The 22808-nt window shown below is 38.5% G+C and overlaps 1 protein-coding gene across 3 annotated transcripts in view; it reads left to right on the forward strand.

The window, feature by feature from the left end:
• Positions 1-22808, forward strand: part of LOC132119586 (signal-induced proliferation-associated 1-like protein 2) — a 62645-nt gene that overhangs the window by 2791 nt on the left and 37046 nt on the right. Inside the window, exon 2 of one of the 3 annotated variants that reach the window (XM_059529675.1) lies at positions 8898-8982. The exons of the other annotated variants lie outside the window; for them this stretch is intronic. The gene's annotated coding sequence lies outside the window, so the exon portion shown is untranslated. The remainder of the gene's footprint in view (positions 1-8897; positions 8983-22808) is intronic. 3 annotated transcript variants of the gene reach the window in all.

The following is a 22808-nucleotide window of genomic DNA, read 5'->3' on the forward strand; positions in this document are numbered from 1 at the left end:
CTTTGCGACTCTCTGGTCTCGTCCCTCTGGCTTTAGACCTACCTTGAGATCTTAGAGAAAGATCAGCAGATGTTTTTCAAGTGGTTTAGTGCAATGCAATTCAGCAAATTATATTAGATGCAGCTGAGTCTGAGTTTGCCCTAGACTGACCGTTGATTGACTTATCTAATTCTTGCAAGACCCGGTTGACCCTAGTGAGAAAATCAGAAGACCCCTCCCCCTTTTCATTGTTCATAGGCGACTGTGTTAGTCCGGTGTGGGTGGTTGTGAATGTTTGTGTCTGGCTCCTTGGGAGGAGGACTCGGTTGTTTCCTCTGTGCATCTCTGGTTCCCTAGGGATGGTAAACAATCAGAGCATATTTGAGCGCCCAGATTCTGCAAAGTGGGGCAGATTATGTGCATAGTTTGCATAATTCACAGATAATGGAAAGGAAATAAGTTTGGATGTGTTTCAAGTTTACCAAATCAAGGTCAGGAGTTGAGAACACCTTGGGGAACAAGATCCAAATGGCTTAATTCGAAGACTAAACAGTCCCTGCTCTAAGTGTGACCTCTTTCTAAAAGAGTTTGTCTTTTGCTTCTCTTGAAAAGGAAGTATTTAATTACCTCGAGACTCGGATCGGATGTTCTAGTTCCAAAGCTGTTTGCCCGTCTGTAAACTCCTAAAATAGTCACTCATGTCCATGCAAGACCCTCTTTGTTCATTGATTTATTGTGAGATTATTTTCTCAGAAGAACAAAATGGTTGAATAATCATCTGGAGATCAAGAAAAGCTTTTGAAATGACTGCTGGTAGCAAACTTTGTTCTTTTGAAGTAGAGTCTGAGAAGAAGATGACAAAGGATACATTGTTATATTTTTTTAGTTTTATATATATTTTTTATTTTTTTACTGATGGATAGCATCAGGAGAATGCATGGACACAGACAGGGATTAGCTATGGCCATCTGTTGCCCGAGGAATCAATAGCCAGACCTTTCTCAGCTTCCCTGCATGGGTACAGGAAAGGATCACTGCACCACTCCATCAACTTCAGATTGGCCGAGAGTGACCTCGGATACTCCCTTTTTATCGAGTGCTCGATCATACACTGACATCTTAAACAGGACAACGACTCCCACTCTTCCAGTACCCTGCATGACTTGCAAATTTCCTGTTAAGATGAACAATTGATTTAAAGTACTCAGTTGAATGTCCAGCAGCCAACTGCTTATGTCAATTCTTAAACTTTACAAATGTGCTTTCTACCAAGGCTACCATATTGCACACTCATTTGTTAGTGTTTAACTAAATTTTCTGTTAAGCTTTCTCTATTCATTCTAAAATATTTACTTTGTTAATTGGTGTCCCAGTGGACACTTACATTACAAGAAAATGTTTCCTTTTAGTTGGCCATTGAGTTCCCAGCTATTTTCTTCCTTCACCCTTTCTCTTTCGTGGCTCTTTTTGAAGGTGTCGACACAATGGAGTATCTTCTTTTGACACTTCCGCAGCCTGGAGGTTTGGGGATTCGGTTTTCAGGTTGATATAGAGTAAAACATTTCATCCTTATTGCGGTAGACAACCCTAAAGAGCTGATGCCAACTCAGACCACCCTCCTCACTTCTGCCTGAGTGACTTTCCTGACATTCCTGGCAGAATTACCTGGCCTTAGCACCCTGCATTTATGAATCCAAGACATTGTGTGGCTGGTAGACTAGAAAAAAACAAGCGTATGAGCATTAGTTTGTGTTGATACTCTGTATGTTGTTTCATGCCAGGGTTTGCTATGAAGCATGGATGTGTTATCTCAGAACTTAAAGGTCAGGCTTTAGGTGTTGTATTGCAGTCATACGACTTTAGCAGAACTGTTAAAGATCATCAGAGAAGGAGGAAACTGCCTGGTATATGAGTGCTGGAAATTTGACGGAAGAGCAAGGCTTGTACTGGAAAAATTAATGGATCTTAATGGTTCTGTTATTATATTACCAAATAACTTCTCTCTTATTTTCACATCCGCATTAGAGCAGCACGATTAATCGAATGTGATTGTCATGTGAATTTTGTTTTTGCAGTAGTGGTCGACCAATATATTGCCAAGGCTGTTATATTGGCTGATATTTGGTATTTTTCAAATATCAGCATTGGGTGATAAGTTTTTCTGATTGGCCAATGTGTTCGAGGCAGGACTTTTATTTTATTTTCTGAGCGCGCACAGTGCTCACACTCTCTCTCTTGTTCATTGTCATCTTTAACATTTCTGTCTAACATGGATAGAAGTCTGTCTAATAATCTGATAGAATGGTTAAACAAAGGAATTCATGTATACAGAAAGTATTATAAGGATTGCTTTTATATTAGGTCTATTAGTAATAGAAAGGCAAACATTATAATACTTTCTCATTTGCCATCAGCCTTAAGCAAATACGCATTTATATAATTTAAACAAATCTTTGAATGACCTATGAACAATTAATTTCACAAACCTTGCAAACTTGTGAAGTGTGCATTTTTATCCAGCATGATCACGTGCTCTTTGCGTGATGGTCAGCCCGTGTAAATTGAAGGCTTTAAACTTTAAACCCGTGATTTTAAATTATGATGCGCTTTATGCATTTGTTCACTGTCATATTCATGTCATTTTCTCTGTGTTCTGTATGTAAAATGAGTGTTACGCATGAGATACACATGACAATCGCAGCTTCTGTCTAATCGTGATTTCAATTCCATTTAAATTAATCGTGCAGCCCTAATCCACATACAGTATTGCTCTTCAATGTTCTACCTAATCCAATACTCTCCATTTTAAAGGAATAACTCATCAAAAAGTTTACTCAACCTCATTTTGTTGTATGACTTGCCTTCATTGGAACACAGAATGATACTTCGTTTTGTTTACAAAGACCAAAACTGTTGAAACATTCTTCAGCTTTTTGAAGAAGACAAATCATACAGGTTTAATATGATATTAGGATAAGTAAATTATGGCATAATTAAAATTTTTGGGTGAACTATATTTGATACCTTTAATAGTCAGTCTATCCAAGATAAGTGTGTTTTTATAATGTATCAAAATTTTATATAATATTTAATAGCCTACAGCCCCTGCCTCATAATAACCCAGCCATCTTGGACCATTCCCTCTTTTCTGACTAATGCAAAGGGCCCATGGGAAAGAGAGCCAGGCTGCTGGCAATCCCTATCAGATGCATGGAGCCATCTGCCTCTACACCTGACACTGTAACACTCACTTCCATCCATCCAGTTGGGTCTCAACCCCACCAAATGCCTTTTCCTGATTAACAATGGTTTCATTTCAAACCCTTTCACTCTGGCTCATACATTCCCGCCATCCTTTGGGATCTTCCCTTTTCCTTTCCACCTGTTCCGTGAGCGTAACCTCAAGTGACAAGCTGCTCAATATTTAAAATGACAAACGCTATGAAAAACTAGAGCACTGGAGTGCAGCGACTGCATTGGGTTCTGTGACATTTGTTTCCATGTGGGGATTTTGTTTCGAGTTGGGGACCAGGATTGAAATATCAGTAGATAGATTTCCACAGTTCCACTTTGGCTGAACCGAATCTCATTCAAGCATCTACGCTCATTGTGAGAGGAGGAGATTTTAGGGCGATGGCGGACGCACACAGGGCCTTCTCCTTCTGGCTTCTCTCTCTCTGTCTCTCTCTCTCTCTCTCTCTCTCTCTCTCTCTCTTTGAACCATATCTCTGTTCTCAGTGGGACTAATATGACTCTCACACTTGCTAAGTGGACTCTTTGGAGGTTTCCACCACAAAGAGGGACTTCAAATGGGGACAGGCGAATCTACATGAAGTGTTTCAAAGACATAAGCATCCCCATCTCTCTGTCCGTTGGGTGGGTGGAAACATCAAACCTTGAGCCTTTCATTAACATCAGCAGACTGGGCCAAGCTCTTTCACAATTAGATTTTTTTTTAAATTTCATAAAGTGCCGCAGAAGCCTTCAGGGTGAAAATTTGAGGAATGTCACCTCTTAACAAGTCTGTAATTGGTTCTCAGATTTCTTCGATTCTACCTGGAGAAACATGGTATGACTAATCAGATGATTGACGGGGAGCTGAAAAAATGAATTATTTGCACAATAAGGCCTTGCATAAGGTTAACAGCTCCCGCCAAGTGTTCAGAGAACCGTGGCTGTGTTGTACCTGTGTCGGTTGTCATGGAGGCATGTCCCAAAGCAAAGAAAGTTATAAAGGCTGCTCAGTACCTGTGAAGTCTGTTTTGCAATGTTTACCCTTCAACAGCCATGAATCACCATTTCATTATCTTGTCTTGACTGCTCTGCTCCTTTGCCCTAATTCAGATTCTGCTCAAATTTATCATAGTCTTTTTGACGGACAGTAAAGATGCACAGTAGAACGATTGCAAGGTGGAGGATGGCACAGCTGTCTCCTTCACTTTGCATCATTGTTGTGGCTCATTAGGCATTAGCTTCTTCTAGCGTATTTGCGCAATGATTAAATGCATTGTATGCTAGACAGCGCCCCCTCCACAATGCAAGTCGAGTGGAAAGCTTATTATTTTTGCCCTACTTATTATTTTCTCCTTGCCAGGCCTGGATGTATAATTCCCATGACAGTGGGGTTGTTTATTAGTCATGCGTGTACAAGGACGATTAAATGCATGTAATAATCAGGACTCCTAATGTAAAAAATCTTTTAATTGAACTTAAATACACATATTTCAGGACTCTGTCTTTGGCTGCATTGTTGTGGACATTACTGTTTCAGGCAGTCTTACGCTATGATCACAGTCTGTCCTTGCTACAGTATACCTCTCATCTGAGTACTAAATATGTACTGTAGAGATTTAGTATGGCACTGCTAGATGTAGTTTACATATGTTGGTCATAATCAGCAAGGCTATTTGTGGCTGAAACAGCTGTTGTTTGTTGCGGCAGTGGTATAGCTGATGCTATTCTGCACACACAGCAAACCCTCACAGCCCTTTAATAAATCATAACCATTTTGTCTAAGAAGGTAATAACTCAACATGTTCCAGTCTATTCACTTTTAAATGTTTTTTTTTAAAGACTTTTCTTTTTTCGGACTAAAGGCAAAGTCAATTTTTTTAAGATGTGTAAATACTTTCTATCCCAGTATAATGTGGAGAGGTAACTTAATTTTTGCTGTTCATTGTCTTTTCTTTCTTTCTTTCTTTTTCTTTTTCTTCTATTTGGATGATTAAATAAGTGACCTGAAAACCAGTGGCATGATTTTAGGGTGGGAATACTAGTAAAAAGCTTTTTGGAAATATATTGTTTTTCAATTCTTTTTCGGTGCCACTGTTCACAATCACAATAACAAATTTTACCTTTAAAATAACAATTGTAGAAAACTTTTCTTGCCCCTGGTTTGGTGAAGATAGTGGTGAAGGTGACGTCCTGTGACATTCTACTGGCCACTTCAGCAGGGACAGATGGACAGGTTTATTCTGAGGTCAATGTGCTTCTTTCCCCAGGGTTTCCTATTTTTCAGTGTTATTGATCTCGTCTCATCAATGGATGTGTCCACATTGGTTTGGAATGAATACTGTTGCATATGCTTCAGTCATTGTGCTGAATGTCAGCAAGGTCACCTTTAAGCCCTCCTAGTTTGTTTGGGTGCCTCAAGGGTTTAAACGGTGAAGGTCTTAGAAGAGACCTCTTAATATTATATTTAAAATCATTTTATCATTTTATTAGTATTTTCAAATGGATTCTTACACTTTGATTGGATGATCTATGTATGAGTCGTTGTATTTTAAACATTTAGCAACAAAGAGCTGTTACCACCAGTTTGTGAAAGCAATAATCCATTTGAAACTTTTGTTTACACTGGATTGCTAATGTTAAGGGTGTTTTAGGTTCATTGTATCTTGCATGCCTCGTGACTTATTACTTTATTGTGCTTGCTCCATTATGCGCACCACTGACCCATGTAAAATCGGGCAATGCCATATTATTCGTCCAATTGTGAAAAATCTATATGTAGCACCATTTAGAGATAAACATGGAGAAACAAAGGGATTAACTCAAAAGAGGTTAATGGTTCACAATCTGATGACCTGTGCTTGCTGTTGGGTAATACCCCCGGATCTATAGGCCAGACACCAGACAATGTGTTGTTTCCATGGGTTTTTTGGTGGGGGTGAGATGGTTGACCTGTTGTGCTCCAGACCTGAAGGCAAGATAAGAGGAGCAGATTAGTGTCTCTCCCAGAATTCCTTCTTCCCACTGTAGCGAATGTGATGTCCCAGTAGGAATCCTAGGGGAATTTCTAGTAACACTATGGATCCTTTCTTTTCCACAGGTTTTCTCTTCTCTCTTTTTACATTTAATCTCACCCATCATTCTCCGCCTTTACAACTGAAATAAGATGTTAGGCTTCATGATTTTCTGGAAGCTTCTATGACCTAGAAAATTAGAGACATTTGTGCAGGAAATTATGGGTGTGATTATGGTGGCAGGAAATGGCTGTCGGCAATTAAAAAAGATGAGGAGAAAACACGTGTTGCCTTGAGACGCAGGTGCAGCCTCCAGACTCTTCCGTCAGCTCTCCTCACATTAAAATAAACATAACAACTCTGTGTTTGTCGGAAAGGGTTGTGGGTGATCAAAGACCTCGCTTGATCCATTTTCGGACACCTAAATGTCACCTAACGCACTAGATTAGTAGTTTCAGTTATGCGGATCGTTCTGGCTGAACGGTTCAAAATGTATAAAGTGATGACAGATGTTCAGGAAGTGTTGATTTGCCATGCTTTGTCTGCTTACAAACAAAAGATAAAATTTTCATAAGCTGTAAAAGAAATCTACCTACATTTTTGAGAGATTTCCTGTTGTTAGGTTTTATTTTTTCATTCTAGGAAGTAATAAATGCAGATCTAGATGTTCTCCTGTAACTGTGGAATTAAGTTCATGGAATTTGAGGACTTTTCTCTGCTAATGAAAACGAGAATCCAGTGTAGTATATCGCTCTGATTTTAAAACATGGACCCTCTGTAGGTGTTGTGATTTTAATGCTGATCTTGGTTCACCTTCTTCTTTGTGTATTTCACACCGCACTACCAATCTCACATCGGCATGAAAGGGCAGCTGTTGTCTTCGACCTTTTGCATGTTCGACAATCTTCACGCTTTTATTGTCTTCCATCAGTTCAGTTGACTAGCCTATGTTTCAATAACACAATTATTTCTATAAAATCTTTAGTCACGGGAATGATGGGATTTTTATGAGCCAGACATGTCATGTGTACAGACGGCAGTGTATTTGCCTGTGCAAGTGACCTGCTTGGTTCAAGTTTAATAGTATTTTTGTACTAGATCATGTTGTGAGATGGAGATTGAGAGGAGAAGAGTTCGACACAGCTATAATATGCATGAATGTGCAGCTTTTAGGCTCTAATGAGCCACTGAGCTTGCAGCCAATCAGGCGCTGCAGTTCAGCCAGTTTGGCCTGTTTTATGTATTGAATGAGCTTTGATGTTTGAGAGAACGTGTATTGTTTCTTGTACTTGGAAGGAGGAAGAGGTTATTGTTACGGTTAGACGTTTCACTTCAGGGCACTGATGTGTTGTGTGTTTTGGTGTGAATGTGTTTACTTGAGTCTAATGCCTTTTTCTGACTCAGCTAACAGAGTGCTGCTTCAGCTCACTGGAGCCTATAGATGCGCACACACACACACACACTTAGCATTCACCCCAGCCTGACTTCATATACATCCCATTCAAACACCAGGCATTACTTTATCAGTCATTCCCAGCTGGGGCAATTTAAGTTTGCTTCAAGTCGGTTAGAAAATTTTGTCTTTTGTTGTAATGATTAATTCTGTTTTTTTTTTTTTTATATATTTTCTATATTTTTTTTTTCTTCTAATTTTTATAATGCAGTTCAGTTGAGGAGCAAAGTTGCTTTTGCTTCCCATGCAGCTTCTAACTAAATAACACCTCCTGTGCGACTATATATATATTAGGGGTGTAACGGTACACAAAAATCATGGTTCGGTACGTACCTCGGTTTTAAAGTCACGGTTCGGTTCATTTTCGGTATGGTAAGGGAAAGAAATGGAAACATTAAACTGCAGGTTGTACATTACTATAAACACTTTTTTAAAATACTTTTTAATAAAATATATATATAAAATTAAAAAAGAATAAGAAATAAAATACTGCTGCAAAGTTCTCCACTAAATAATATACTCTGTCCCAAACCAATATCATATAATAAAATATAATGAAAAACATAAATAAATAACTATGATTACAGTGCAGCATTACCAATCCCAGCTTGTAGCCCTGCTCATGTTTAAAAAATATAACTTTTCCAAATTGTAAAGTGCAGCATCAACAGTTTCAGTTTTTAGACCTGCTCAGATTTTCGTTATTGCGTTGGACCGTTTGGAATTAAGAGCACAGGTCTGTTTAAATGACGACGGGAGCTGCGTTTGAATTACAATCGTTTTTTCCCTAGTTGTAGTGATGTTCACACTCGCGTGATGCCTTTTGAAAACCTTAGGCCGGTGACACACTGGCTTATTGCACCTGTCAAACAAAGTCTATTTTGCCGTCAATACTGTTGATGGTGTCCTTTATCAGTAGGCTTTATATTTATGCTCAACATGAAGTATAGATATTGCTGTCGTAAAGACAAGATCCTGGTCTGTCGGCGGTCTCCCTCTATGTCACCTACAGTAGCAGCAGCGCGCCAGCGCCGCGTCAGGCACGGTTCTGGTGTGTAAAGACAACCATGTGTGTTAAGATTCTGTGGCAAGTTAAAAATTGTTAAGCTTTTAAAACCATGTCTCAAGACCCCTGTGATCTGTCCTGTTCAATTTCATCAGTTGTGCTCCATCTAACTGTTTTTAAACGCAAGAATGCATTCTGTGTCCTTTCCAAACAGATTTTTGGAGGCAACACAAAGGTCTGAAACCTTGTACTGTGCCTGTATACAATTACTTTCCCGACTCTAACCAATCAAACATAAAGTATTTAAAGGTATTTTTTATTTTAATATATTTTAAAATGTAACTTATTTCTATAATTGCAGCTGAATTTTCAGCAGCCATTACTTCAGTCTGCAATGTCATGATACTTCAGAAATAATTCTGATAAGCATATTTGGTGCTCATATTTTTTGTGGAAACATTTATTAGTATAATTTTTTTTAAGGATTCTTTGAAGAGTATAATGTTCAAAAGATCAGATTTCTCTTTACTTGTCTTTACTCTCACTTTTGAACAATTTAATGTGACTTGCTGAATAGAAGTATTAATTTCTTTCCTAAAAACTCAAAATAATAACTGACCCCATGTATGTTTAGAGATGGATCAGATGACCACAAATCAGATGTTTTAGTATGTTTGAAATGGTTCAAAATTGGATTCAGAAAAATCCCATCTTGGATGTTTTTGTTGTTTACATGCACCAAAGTCCTGAACAAATTGGCTGGTAAAATGCAGGCACTCGATAAGATTCAGTTTCTGCCTCTCCTCCTCCTCCTCTTCCCTGTTTTGCCTTTCATCTGCACGGAGGCTCATGAGATCGTTAGCGGATCTTATTCTCAGTGGATCTCAGAAGTCAGAGGTCAGCCGTCTTCAGAGATGTCGCTCACTGGGCCTGGAGGTTTTGTTCCCATGTGGAAGGACAGATCTTATTCATGCTGTGTTTATTCCCTGAATGCCAAGGAGAACCATGAGTGAAGAATGGATGGAGGGAGAGAAGGAAAGAGAAAGGGACAGGCAAGCACAGCTGGGCAACCAAGTGAGGACAGTTTTATTTCAGAGAGCCAGTGTGGTTTGTAATGTGAAGAAAAGAGCCATGGGAATACTTCACAATGACCAGAGGACCGTTCCTGTGTCTGTTTCTCTTTTTCTTCCTCGCTTTATCTGTTCTGTCTTCATCTTTCGCTCTCATTTTAGCTCCCTTTTTGTCATTTTAAAGCGATAGTTTGCACAAAAATAAATTCTGTCATCATTTACTCACCTTCATGTTATTTCAAACCTGTATGACTTTCTTTCTTCTGTGGAACATAAAGGAAATTTGATGTTGTTTGGAACCCAATGTTCCTCAAAACTTTTTTTGTGTGTGTTCTCGGTCTCCAAAATTACCATAAAACCGCTCAATGTGATTTGTAAGTGTTCTGAAGCAAAATAATATATTTTTGTGAGGAAGGGAAGATTTTCAATGAATGATGATTATATGGACTATTTGTATGATACGTTAATGGTGCTTTTTTGTCATACATAAGCTTGACAGCCCCGGTCTTCAGTCAGTTTGGTTTAGTTTTTATTCACTTTTTGTTACATGGAAGAAATACTTGGTTTAGATCGACATGAGGGTTAATAAATATTACCAGAACTGTACCTTTGAGTTTTCTTGCAGGTAATTTCTATTAAAAATCCTGTTATTTTTGCATTTCCATTTGGTAGTGCACAAAGTCCAGTTAAGTTGCTTACATAAGTGACTCCTTTATTCTATCTTTCTATTTTTCCAAACACGTAACTTCTTCACCAGTGGTGCAGCAGAATAAAGAGGGAATGTGTTTGAGTCTGACTGACATTTGATTGCGAATGAGAAACAGCTGTTTCCATCCCCCTCCGTGTCTCTTGGAGTGCTCGTTCCACAGCAGAGTGAGCTAAGTGGAAAGCAGCACCCAACAGCTGCACATAGACTCAGCAAGGAACCAAAACAGACAGGTTTTTATGTCTTTATTTAGGAGGAACAACAGGAAGGGAACCAATGAGCAGAAGGTTTCTGGCCTATAGCTGGGCGGTGTAAATGGGCAGACGATAGAGTCGTAAACGATGGATGGGCTTACGTCAATACAAATGACACAAGTGTTTCAGATCTGTTGATGTGACCTAGAGTGACGGGGCAAAGATTTCACACCTCTACCTCAGGAGCAGCTGTTGCCCATCTCTCTCCTCCTCAATGAGGGTGGAGGGAGGAATGCTGAAGGAATATTCCGGGTTTATTGCGACCTGACGTCTGTTTGCCGTATTTGTGGAGTGCCGACGATTACCTCAGACAATAAATGCATGCTTACTGTAAACGCATGGTTCGTGTGTTTATAAACACTGAGGGATATTATAAAAGTATGTATTCATTTTGTTCATCCTTATTTTTTTTTCTTTCTTTTAATTTCTTTTAATTGTAAATTGAAAATTATCTATGTAAAGATACAGTTATGCAAACGAATGTGAATACTAAAATGTATTTTAGTTATATGTTAATTAAAAGTATAAATAGTGTGTTAGGTATTGCACATGAAACCTTTTGTGGAAATGGTTATTATTTTTCAGACTTCTGCTACTAGTGGCGCAGAAATATCACCTTTAATATAAACGTTGTCTTTGTTTATTCGTATTCTGTGTGGGGGAAGGGAGATTTCTTACCCTACTAAGACTTTAAATGTGTTACCTGATACAGGATGGTACAATTCCAAACTAAATTAAAACAGTGCTTTCTAATAAACTTGACAGCAAAGATAAAGACACAAAGGCCCATTAGAGCAAGCGAGAGAGAGAAGGAATGAGAATAATTCACAGCCTCTCCCTCCTGCGCTTCATCACTGGGGCTTTATGAGGCCACAGGCAGCTATAAACTTTTCCTTTTAATAAAAGTAGCTATTCACAAATTTCTCATTATCTGTGTACAAGAGAGAAAAAGAGAATCACCTTCGCAGACGGTTTTCGTTTTAAACACGGATGTATGCAGTTCACACTATATAAACAGACGTAAACACACAAGCACCTCAGCTGTGTATCTCCTCAGGGTGCATGGGTTTTATCCTGTCTGCTGCAGATCCAGAAGTCCTTTGGGCTCATCAACACATTTAATATCTAACAATAAATGAAAACGCACACAAACATACCTCAGAGCAATATAGAGAGAGTCTCTGTGTTTGTGTAGATACTCTTTTCAAGTGTGGGACAAGTAAAAGGTCCATCCGTTGATTGTGATTGAGGATCAGTGAGAAGTGTGTGTGGTTAAGGAAAACTTTCATTTCAAGTTGACCTTTAAAATCAAGTCTAATTTGGATTGAATTTGAGTTCCTGGTCTCATTTTGCACATCTGATCTGTGCAAGTTTTTCCACAGGGAAAATATTTTCCATGATCGATTGTAAATGTTCATTCTGGTTTTGTTCGATTTTTGATATGGAAAACGTGACACTGATCTAAACGAACTGTGATTGGTTGTTTGACATGTTGGTCAAACGGCCTCATGGGCAGGCCTTGGCCAATGAAAGCTGCCATGGATTCCAGACCTTCAGCCGTCAGACTAGTGCTTCGATAATGTGTTCCAAGTTTACACTAGAAGCTAATTTTTCAAAAATATGATTTTGTATTTTTTTCTCTCTATTTGACAACAATAATTTACAAAAATGAAATAAGGTTGATTGCATGCTTTCCTGCCTTTCTGCATGTTGGGTTCATGATCTATAATCACGTTGTTTGCATTCGCTAAGGGAACAGTATGCTGAGATTAAAATGAACCAAGTTTAATAAATGCTATGAAAGCACTGTGCATTAATTGCATTATTTAATATTTACATATACTGTAGAACCTTATTGCAAAGTGTTACCATTATTTCTTATTGATGAATGTATTTATTTTCCTCATTTAATATCCTGTTTTGCTCTGAAATATTTTTAGAGATTTTGAATGCCCTTTCATGTTGAATTTAAGATCTATACACACACATTCTCTTCCATCTTTAGCCATCTTTGGCTTTTATCTTTTCTATTTGGTTTGATGGCAAACCCGCTTTCTCCACCATAGTAACCCAGCCAAGAGGGAAATGTGCTGTCAATCAAAGAGGCATGAGATCAGAGGTTGCTAGGTAACTGGATAAAACAGACCCCAAACCCCTAACTAAAAACAACAAACTGTGCAAGTGCATATTTCAGAAAACAGCTAATAACATGTTTGGGAAGCTGCTGTGTTTGACATCTCGCTGGCGTTTGGCCACAGTATCACACAGCAGCTGTGAGAGGAGTTTTCACACTAAACACACTGCTACTTCCAAGCCTTGACTCATACTGACTGACCTTTACCCTTATAGGGGGTGGGGGGACTGTCTTTTCAACTCCCTACTGCATAACCAACTCACTAACCATATTGAGGTTAGTGATTATCTGTGATTTAAAAGATTAGTTCACCCAAAAGAACTGAAGTTCTGTCATCAGTTACTCACCTCTTTGTCATTCTAAACCTGCATGACTTCCTTGGAACACAAATGGTAAATTTATGAAGAATATCATGCACAGTTTTTTCAATATATTTTCGAGCTTTGACAGATCTGGATCATTAAAGTAGTCCATGTGACTCGTTTAGTAAGTAGGCCTTAGTCATTCAAAAATGGGCTTAGAACAAGATGAAGGGAAGTATGATGACAGAATATCCAGTAAAAATAGCTTGACCGCAGCATTAAAAACAAGAATTTATTGTTACATATCATTTTATACATAATATTGCTACTCATTTTGTTCATTTTTCAACCGCCACCAAAAGTAGTTCCAAAATAAGTTAAAACCGCATCAACCAACTATTCTAAGACTAGCCAGAAATATGTATTAGTTAGTTTTATTTTCCCAATTATTTTTAACTTGTTTATTATTAAAACAAGTTGAAAAAATACAATACAATATACATTCTCTGAAAACAAGTCTTTAAGTAATAATAATAATTATTATTATTAATTATAATTATTATCTATAAATTAATATAAGTACATTTTATATATTTTAACTGGGAAATTAGACAAAAATACTTATTAATATGATCTGATTTTCTTTTGTATTTTTGTGCATTTTAATTTGCGTCCTTGCGAAATTAAAAGTGGAGTTAAACGGACAGCTTTAGTAGTCTTAAACTGTTCGTGTCCAATCAAATAATAGCAGTGGAATTAAATGTAAATTTTGAAATGCACTCACATATCCAGTAGCTCCAGTTCGCTTAGTTTAACTTGCTCTGGGCTTGTCTGTTGGAAACTTTGCAGTGGAGCATGTACAAAGCCAGCTGCAGTGATCCATGAGCACATTAGCCAAGCTGCAGGGAGAATGAAGACGAGTGAGTTCGAGAGAAAGAAAGAGCCTCGACAGAACAGTGCAGCCTGGAAGAGAGAGAAAGACATGGACCCTTACAAGCGGTAAGGCCCTGAAGACCTAGAGTTCACCACAATGCACAGAGGAAGCTTCAGATGTGTCACTAATTCAGTTGACATGGTAGAGAGAGAATGACGGGGAGAAGGAAGTTTGGACTGTGTGTCCTTTCCTTACATTTGGACTTGTATAAACAGATTGGTTTAGCCTGACAGAGTGATGTGTAAATATTCCCCTGGAGACTTGGTGCAGAGTGAGGCGAGGCATCTTGGGTTTTTGTTGCAGTGGTTCGATCACACTGCATTACTGTCCAGCACTGTGTGCTTGAGGGTTCAGTCCAACTGCACCAAAGGTTCATTCCCATTGTCACTGTCTGCTTAGATGCATTTTTAGTGACGTACAGCCTATACTGACAGGAAGTTTGAGCTGTTCAGTGTTTTACTGTGTTTTGGTGTGTATGTAAAGAGCTGATACTGCAGTGTGTGTTAATAGGTCCATCAATCAAACTTTGTATAGCACATTTCCTGTAAACAGAGGAAAACAGATGCAGTATAGTAAATATTATTACTTAGAAGTTTGGCTTCTGGACAACAGATCCAAAGCTGTAACCAGTCGTAAGATATGAGAATGTGATATATTTTAATATCATGCAGTTTTTATATTTATTAAAGAGATAGTTTACCCAAAATTCTATTATAAATGACTCACCCTCAGGTTGAACATGAACACAAATAAAGATATCTGTAATAAAATCTGAGACATTTCTGTCCCACTGTTGACAGTCTACGCACCTACCACTTTGACGCTTCAAAAAGTTTGTAAAGAGGTTGTAAAAAAACGGATCCACGTGAATTTAGCTGATTACTCCAACTTTTCAGAAGAAACTTGATAACTTTATATGAACAGGTTTAGTTTAGGCTTTTATTTGCATATTTTCATTGATCAGCGAACATAAACAGAAGCTTAACCACACTTGCTTGACGCACAAGAACAAACCTCATTACATTTACTATTGGTTACTACTGATATCCCCGCCCCCATACTTGCACCATTGGTTGAGTCACTGTTGATGTGCTGGGCGGGATTCTCAAACAAACAGTACTGTTTTATCACAACAAAGCACCAGTGTTCATACTTAACTATCTAAGGTTACTTTTAGGGTGTACTCACACTAGGTGTTTTGAACCGCACCCGGTTCGTTTGACAAGTGTGAGCGCTCAGTGTCGTGATCCGGGCCTGGTTTGTTTAGCCAGCCCTGGCCCGGCTGGAAGAGATGGCCCAGAGCACGATTCGGTTGGGCTCGGGCACGGTACGTGTGCAGTGTGAGTGCTAATCGCACTCGGGCTCGATTCAAGGCAACCATGTCTAGTGTGGGTACACCCTTAGTTGTCTCTGAATATAAGACTTTTTATTTTAAATCGAAAAATGACACATAACTTTTAAAATGGAGTTTGTGAGTATTTCTATCAGGGCTTGTCTCACTGTTGTTGTCCTCCACTCGCCCTCGCCGCCACAGGTAGTCTTGACTTCACAGCGCCACAGCATATGGCTGGTACATGGGCTTATTCCACCTCTGTACTCTCTGTTACTCTTAAAACTTTTCTTTCTTTCACCCCTCAATAACCCCCAAAACCGAATTGAAGAATAAAAAAGCATGTAGAAACCCCCTCAGCTGTGCACTCTGTGCCTCTTTGAGGGTTTTTGCATCAATGCAGGTGGACTGAATAGGTTTGGGGGGGTGGGTTGAGTTCAAGAGAAGTGGGGGAAACGGGTTTATCTAACAGTCCGATAACCAATTCTATGGTACCGCCTTTTTTTTTTTTATAGAAATGCTAATCTGAGTCAGCGGCATTTCTCGTTAGGGGCTTTTGTTTGGAGGGCAAAGGGGTTTGGAAAAATGTTGGAGGTTGAGGAAATGAGATTTGCCTTTCTTTTAATTGTTCTTTCTGTCTATATATGAGTACTTTTATCTTTTCGCTTTTCTCTTTATCTTAACCGTGTTTTCAACACACACATTTGCCTTAATCAGTAACCAGCATCAGTCTTCCTTATCAGTGAGGTTTGCGGCTTACACTGAGAATGTATTGATTGGTTGAGGTAAATCTAACGCTGTTTGCGAGAAATGACACATTGCCAGGTACATCTTTGGGTGTGGTTTCCAGGTGTTGGCAGGGTGTTTAATGTCGGTTCATTAAGCCAAGGCCTTGAGGACTTTTCTGCCGAAATGGATGGATTTACAGCTGTTTTTCTGCGGTAAGGATGTGGCGGAGGACAATTGATCCAAACCTACTGACTGAGCTGATCGGTCCTGACATGACTGCCAATGTGCGCTTAATTTGTATCTGTGACGGCTGTGGAGAAGAATGCGGATTTGTTTGGCGAGTTGCTCTTGTTTGTGTTTGACATTTGTAACGTGCTGGATCACTCTCAGCAGGCTTTTCTGAGGTTAGATGGAGAGCTCTGTAATGTTGAGAATGGTTGCAGTATAATTACATTTAACTGTGTTGGATAGATGCCCTTCAGCAGTGAAAGGGATGTTTACACTCTTTTTCTTTATTTCACTGCATTTTGATTGTGTGTTTAGTTACTGAAAGCGTTGAGTGATGGTGTATGTAGTGGGCAGTTTTGGAGTGCTTGTGTTAGGAATGGCTCGCAATGGCCAACGAATCATCCATCAACCAACTAGTCCATTATCATTTTGTTTTATGATAAGGAACTATAGTAATAGTTTGGCATAATCATGTTATTATTTTTTCAAAATAATTCAACAAAACATCTTTACTGCTTAATAATTAAAGGAACTTAAATATTAATATTAAATTAATATATTTAAGAGAAATATAGAGAAACGTCTTGAAATTCAATTGTGTGTTTTCTTAAGTTCTAGGTCAAACATACTGGTTGCATTCATGATCCAGAAGTAGGTTTCATGTTTGTTCTTATGATGTTGTGCAACATTGATGCAAAAAAAAAAAAACTAACTGTTATGATGGTTACAATACATATACTAATTAAAATGTAAATATAAAACAGTTAACATGTCCTTTGTTGTTTATGTCAGAGCTCTTTCATCCAATTAAATCTTCTGTATTTTGGCTCTAATTTTTTTTGTGCCAGTGCAAATAAGCAAATTACTGGGAAATAAATTGCAAGTAAATAGAATCATTATTTATAATGGTACTAAGTACATTTATATGCGCCTTAAAAGTTTGATTGCACTCAGACTAAATCAATAATTCATCTTTTTGAAATGTTTTAGTCTGAAGGGTGCAAATTAATCTTTAATTTAATAGAAGTTAGCCAGAAGTTAACTTTTGTTGTCACTTGATGTTTGGTGTAAAATCTGGCTCTGTAAAACCAGTTGAGAAGCACAATTCTAAGGGATGCTGGTTAAAGGTCATATTTTTAATAAGCCTGAGGAGTCCAGGTCTTTTATTCAGCGGTGAGTGTGTGTATGCTGGTTAAGGTATTTGGCGGGGATGGTGCAGCAGGGTGTTGGGGGGGGGGGGGTGTCTGTGTGTGTGTGTGTTCGGCTGCTGTGAGGAGCTCAGAATGCCAGATGGTGCTTGTTAAACTCAAAAAGCTCTCCCACTCTCGACTCGAGCTCCGCGGTGAGGACCACATGCTGTCTGGAATGACCGGCCTCAATTCAGACAGACAGAATTCTCCAACACGCAAAGCTACCTGCTGCTTCGATTTTTCTCTTACAGGCCCTTTCAGCCGCTCTTTCAAGTGCAACATGTCGTCAGAAACTCCCGGTGAGTGAAGGTTGCCGCTTGAGCGCGAGAAGAAATTAGTTCAGCTTGGGTGGGACAAAGCAGTCCTGCTTCCACAAAGATGCCTGCTGCTGTCCAAGCCATAGTGGAATGACTTGAATGGCAGAAACAAGGAGGCAGTGTGTTTCCACTGTGTAGTCAGCTCTGTGAAAGACCCTATGCCTGTTTCCCCTTACCTTAAAGAAGCCGAGATTTAGACTTGTGTCATCGATTGCTGTCGAAACTTGCCGTGCATGTGTGAAACAACCAGTCCCTACATGTTTATTTGTGTCTGGTCATGTCCCGTGAATGTGCTTTTACCCTTTTAGTGTTGTCAGCAGGTGAACCGCAGAAATCGAAACTCCTGTCAGACTTTCAGCATGTTTGTCTTTCGCCCTGCAGCTGTACAAGAACTGAACGAGCTTTTGCTTTATTCAGATTTTAATTAAACGAGGCACTAGGCCGAATCGCCCTTTATGCCAGTCCTAAACCCTCATTGATGAGTGTGAAAAGAAGGATCTGTGTCCTTACAAAAGGCTTACATAAACTCTTAACTCTACTTTTTTTTAGCTGCTAGCTGATGAGCATTGTTCAAGTAAGCCCTCTTGGGCCTAGGCCAAGATTTCTGGTATTTAAAGGACTGAAGGGTTGGAGGTTAATTTACCTCATGGCCTTGTTTAAGGTTCCATTACACAGAAGATTGGTCTCGTTTGCGGTTGATGTGTCATATGGAAGATGTTAAATGGGTTAAAATTAGGATAACTTATCCTTAACACAGCTCATTAGCCAGAATAGTTGGGTTCCTTGTAAAACAGAGAATGTGTGTGCCAAAAGCATACTTACTACACAAGTGTGAAAATGCTTGGGTTGTGCATTGCAAGTGGCTGGCTTGTTGTACATAATGGCACAGGCTGATATTTCACTATTTTCTTTAAGATTATTGGGATTGATAATCATATCCACATGGCTAATTAACATAAGTTTTAGCTTGGAATTTTGGAATTTAGCTTGCCTATTTTTTTTTTTTTTTTAGCATTGCCTTTCAGATTCTGGAAATACCAACAGGGTTTGGATGGTGTTTATTCATTGATGTTTACAAAGAGAAAAATGGAATTAGAGTAAATTTGGTATAAAATTAGTGTTAATATAATTTCTGTAATTTTAATGTACTAATACACTAATTTGTGTCTAATTTACTGTAATTACATAGTGAGTAGTCCTATGTATTTTCATCACTATGTATTTCTATGTATTTTCATATTGTGACATATATCTGCCAGTTTATACCTGCCACCTATGTTATTACTCAGATAGCTAGCTTGAAATATGCTGACAGTTAAATTAACTTTATCCTGCTAGGCAAGTTTTTCTTCAAACTGTTGTAAGAAAACCGTTTACGTTAAAACGCCCCTCTGGCTTTGATGAGAAATCGTACTGGTTTGCGTTATGAATTGCTGACACATTTAGCTAAAATCACTTGTTCACTTGCTTGCATAGAGTATGTTTCAGGCCTAGAGTGATTGAGGAAAAATGGGATTTGGAGGAGGAGGTGGGCATCGCTCATGTTTAAATCAACTGGCTGTGAGGCAAAATATCTCGATGATAATGCTCACTTGTCTCTTCCACTTCTGTCGCAGCTGAGAATGAGGGAAAATTGGTCTAAACAAGGGTGATTACAGATGTTATTGATAAGATCAATAGTGAATACAAGAAATTCTGTGTTCGCAGTTAGTGTGATTAACAGATTAGTGTGATCGTCTCCCATAAACTCTATCACAAGCAGTTGTGTCTAGTGTAGCAGATGCTGACGGGCCGTCTCATTTTAACAGCTGATACACGTTATCCAGGTCAGCCAAAGCCAAAAGCTGAGTCTGAAGTCATGAAAGCGAGTGGGAAAAAAAGTGTTTTCTCACACTTTGACTTATCGAGGGCCTTTTTTCTGCCTAAATTAGGAGGAGTAGAAACAGTCAAGCTGTGAGCTTTTAGCATAAAATGATGGGTTTTCCTTGTTAAAGTTCTGGCAATGAAAATGACAAGATCTTGACAAGTTCTGGAATACAAGCCTGCATTCCTGCATAAATCTTGCCAAGTAAAGGTCATATCGCTTTGTAAAATACTTAGGAAGTAGTCATGTCTGGGCTGTATCATACTGTAAACGAAGGAAATGTGGGTTATTGTCTTTAAGCCAGAACACTGACCCAATGTTAAACCACTGCCCTTTCTCACGGGCCGTTCCTTGCCTTTTTGCTCACTGTTGGAGGGCCACGTTCGTTTGGTAAACACCTGGAAATTATATTAACCCAAATGGTAAAGGTCAGTTGCTGTATTCCTTTCAGAAAGCTCCTCAGTGCACCCCCTGGGATCCAACCTTTCACCTCGTGCCCACACTGCCTGTGAGGGTGTGAGACCTGCCCTTTGTTTGTTTATTGTTCTATGCCAATCTCTCATTGGGTCTGTTCCTTTTCCCCTCTTTCTCAGCATTCACATCCTCACGTATAGTTTGCAGCAGAGATAGCCTTCAGTTTTTCATTGTAAAGGTGACATTTTGGTTTTGTGAAGCCATGTATACGAAGTCTGAAAATACAGTAAAGTGGAAGTCAATAAATCAACCAAGAGCGTATATATATATATATATATATATATATATATATATATATATATATATATATATATATATATATATATATATATATATATATATATATATATATATATATATATATATAAAATTGAAATATTTTATTTATAATAAAAACAATATTTTTATTTAAATTTAGACAACTAGATATGATATATCTAGTCATCTTTCTGCTTGCCACATGAGAATAAGCTATTTTTATTTGTAGCAATGAAGTTTTATATTTCCTGGAAAGATATGCAGAATACAGTGAAGTAGCAAATAAATCACCCAGATGCCGAAGTATCTATCTAAACATGTTTAACTATTATTTTCTATACAAATATATAATTAGTTTTTTTTTTTTTAAAGAACATTTGCAAGTTGAACACTTTATTTATCCATGTTTGTCTTATGGATTTTAGACTGTGCAAATTAACTCTGTGTTGAAATATCCGTGTGAAATAGTATTGTAGGTTTCCTGCATGCCGTCGCTTGGAATAAAGTGTTCGTGGCATGTGAGGCATTGGGCACATCGGCTCCTGGCTCTTGTTATAGTGCCTCTAGCACTGGAATGCATAAGCGCCGAAGAGACCCCATCCTTACTCCTAACAAGGAAAGGGAAATGAGAACACAGGACCTCCCGGCAGCATCTCGGGAATGGGAAATGTAGGAGAGCTCAGGGCTGAAGCGAAAGAGCCTGGAAAGCTTTGACAGCATCTGACAGGGTTGTGCCCATGTTGGGTGTTCACTGAGGCTGTTGACAAAACTTTCTGGTTTTACTAGGTGTCTGCTCACCACAGTTACCCTGCTGAAACTGCAGGGCTCAATTTACTCAGTACTTCTGTCAAAGTCAATCCTTTTGTTTTGAGTTTTTTCAGTAAAACCCAGGAGCAAGCAAAAGTGAACAGAACAGGAAGCAATAATCCATTAAGTGTAACCTTGTAGAATTGATTTGGACTTAAGGTCTCAGTTTACTGCAGAAATGGAGTAAAGTTTTTCAATCTTTGAAATATATAACACAGTAAGGGACCAGGTCTGTTTCAGTTTCAAAATTATTATTATTATTTTTATTTTTTTAATAATACATTTTACAATTTCTGATATTGTATTTCCTCATTTGCTTTAATACTGAACTTTAATACCTAACCCTTTAATGACAGCAGTGCTCGATCTCCAAATGTTTGTGCTAAATTGAATGTTTATGTTATTTAGCATGATTCAAGATTCAGAGAGCTTCTTTTGCAGCTTCTGGCCGAGATTAGTTGATTAGTGAATCTTAAATATTTCTTCATTTAAAAACTTCAAACTTTGTTTATTTGGAGGTTTAAATTAGATTTTAAATTCCAGATTTGGACTTTTGGGCCTTTCTGTATGTGGTTTGGACAGACGGAGACAGACTCTGTGAGTGCATTGACCTCCTTTTCCTTTTGTTTTGATCCGTTTCATACCACATTTCAAAACTCATGTCTCAAAAAAAGACTGCTTTTCCTGTCAATCATCCAGCAAAGACTGAGGTAGTTTAAATTCAAGTAACATTCGATTAACTAAATCTGTTTTCCGAGAAAACAATCAAAATGTTGTGGATTTATCACCTGACATCAAACAAGAGTGTTCATGTAAGCTGCTTATTCTGATTGTGGAAAAAAACTGCTTTGAGTCATGCCTGTCAGAAAGTTGTTATTTCTAAAAAGAGAAAAAAAAGCCTTCAGTTAAAATATTCCCTTATATTTTCTGGCCTATCAAACCCTGGGCAGACAGGGACTCCTTTTAACTTTTGTGGCTGTTGGAAATGATAGACGGGCCAGTGTGGTCACAGTCCCCGCTATAGGGGCAGCTGTCTAAATAGATTGGGTCAGTGTTTCTTTTCGGTGGGGGATGACAGCGATGATGAGCTCTGTTGTTTGGGAGGCACGATGCATGTGATCAAGCGTTTGAAAGCAGGGGACTGGTTCATAATGGTAATCAATGACCTGTACTGGAACTGCAGCTGGACAGAGGACGTTGGAGGGGACAGGATTGGCCATTTGCCTGGCTCTGAAGCCCAGCAGGAGATGGTGGGAGGGAGCTTTCAGATGTTCTATTTCTCTTTCTTTTCTTGTTTTAGATAAGGCTGGTTTATTGGTGGTTTATTAAACTAATGTGATAATGCCTCTTAAGACGGTGCATATTTCCATTTATTTCAAAGTGAACTGGTCTCAAAACAGATATTTGTTGTATCATAGGGAACACAGTAATGTTGTATGTCTTGGAGGAAAAACAGACTTCTTTCTTGCATTTGAATTTTTAAAACCACAGCGGATTCACAGTAAGACGGGAATAATTCATGTCAGTA

Source organism: Carassius carassius, chromosome 38, assembly GCF_963082965.1.
Source record: "Carassius carassius chromosome 38, fCarCar2.1, whole genome shotgun sequence".
In the NCBI taxonomy this organism is placed as follows: Eukaryota; Metazoa; Chordata; class Actinopteri; order Cypriniformes; family Cyprinidae; genus Carassius; species Carassius carassius.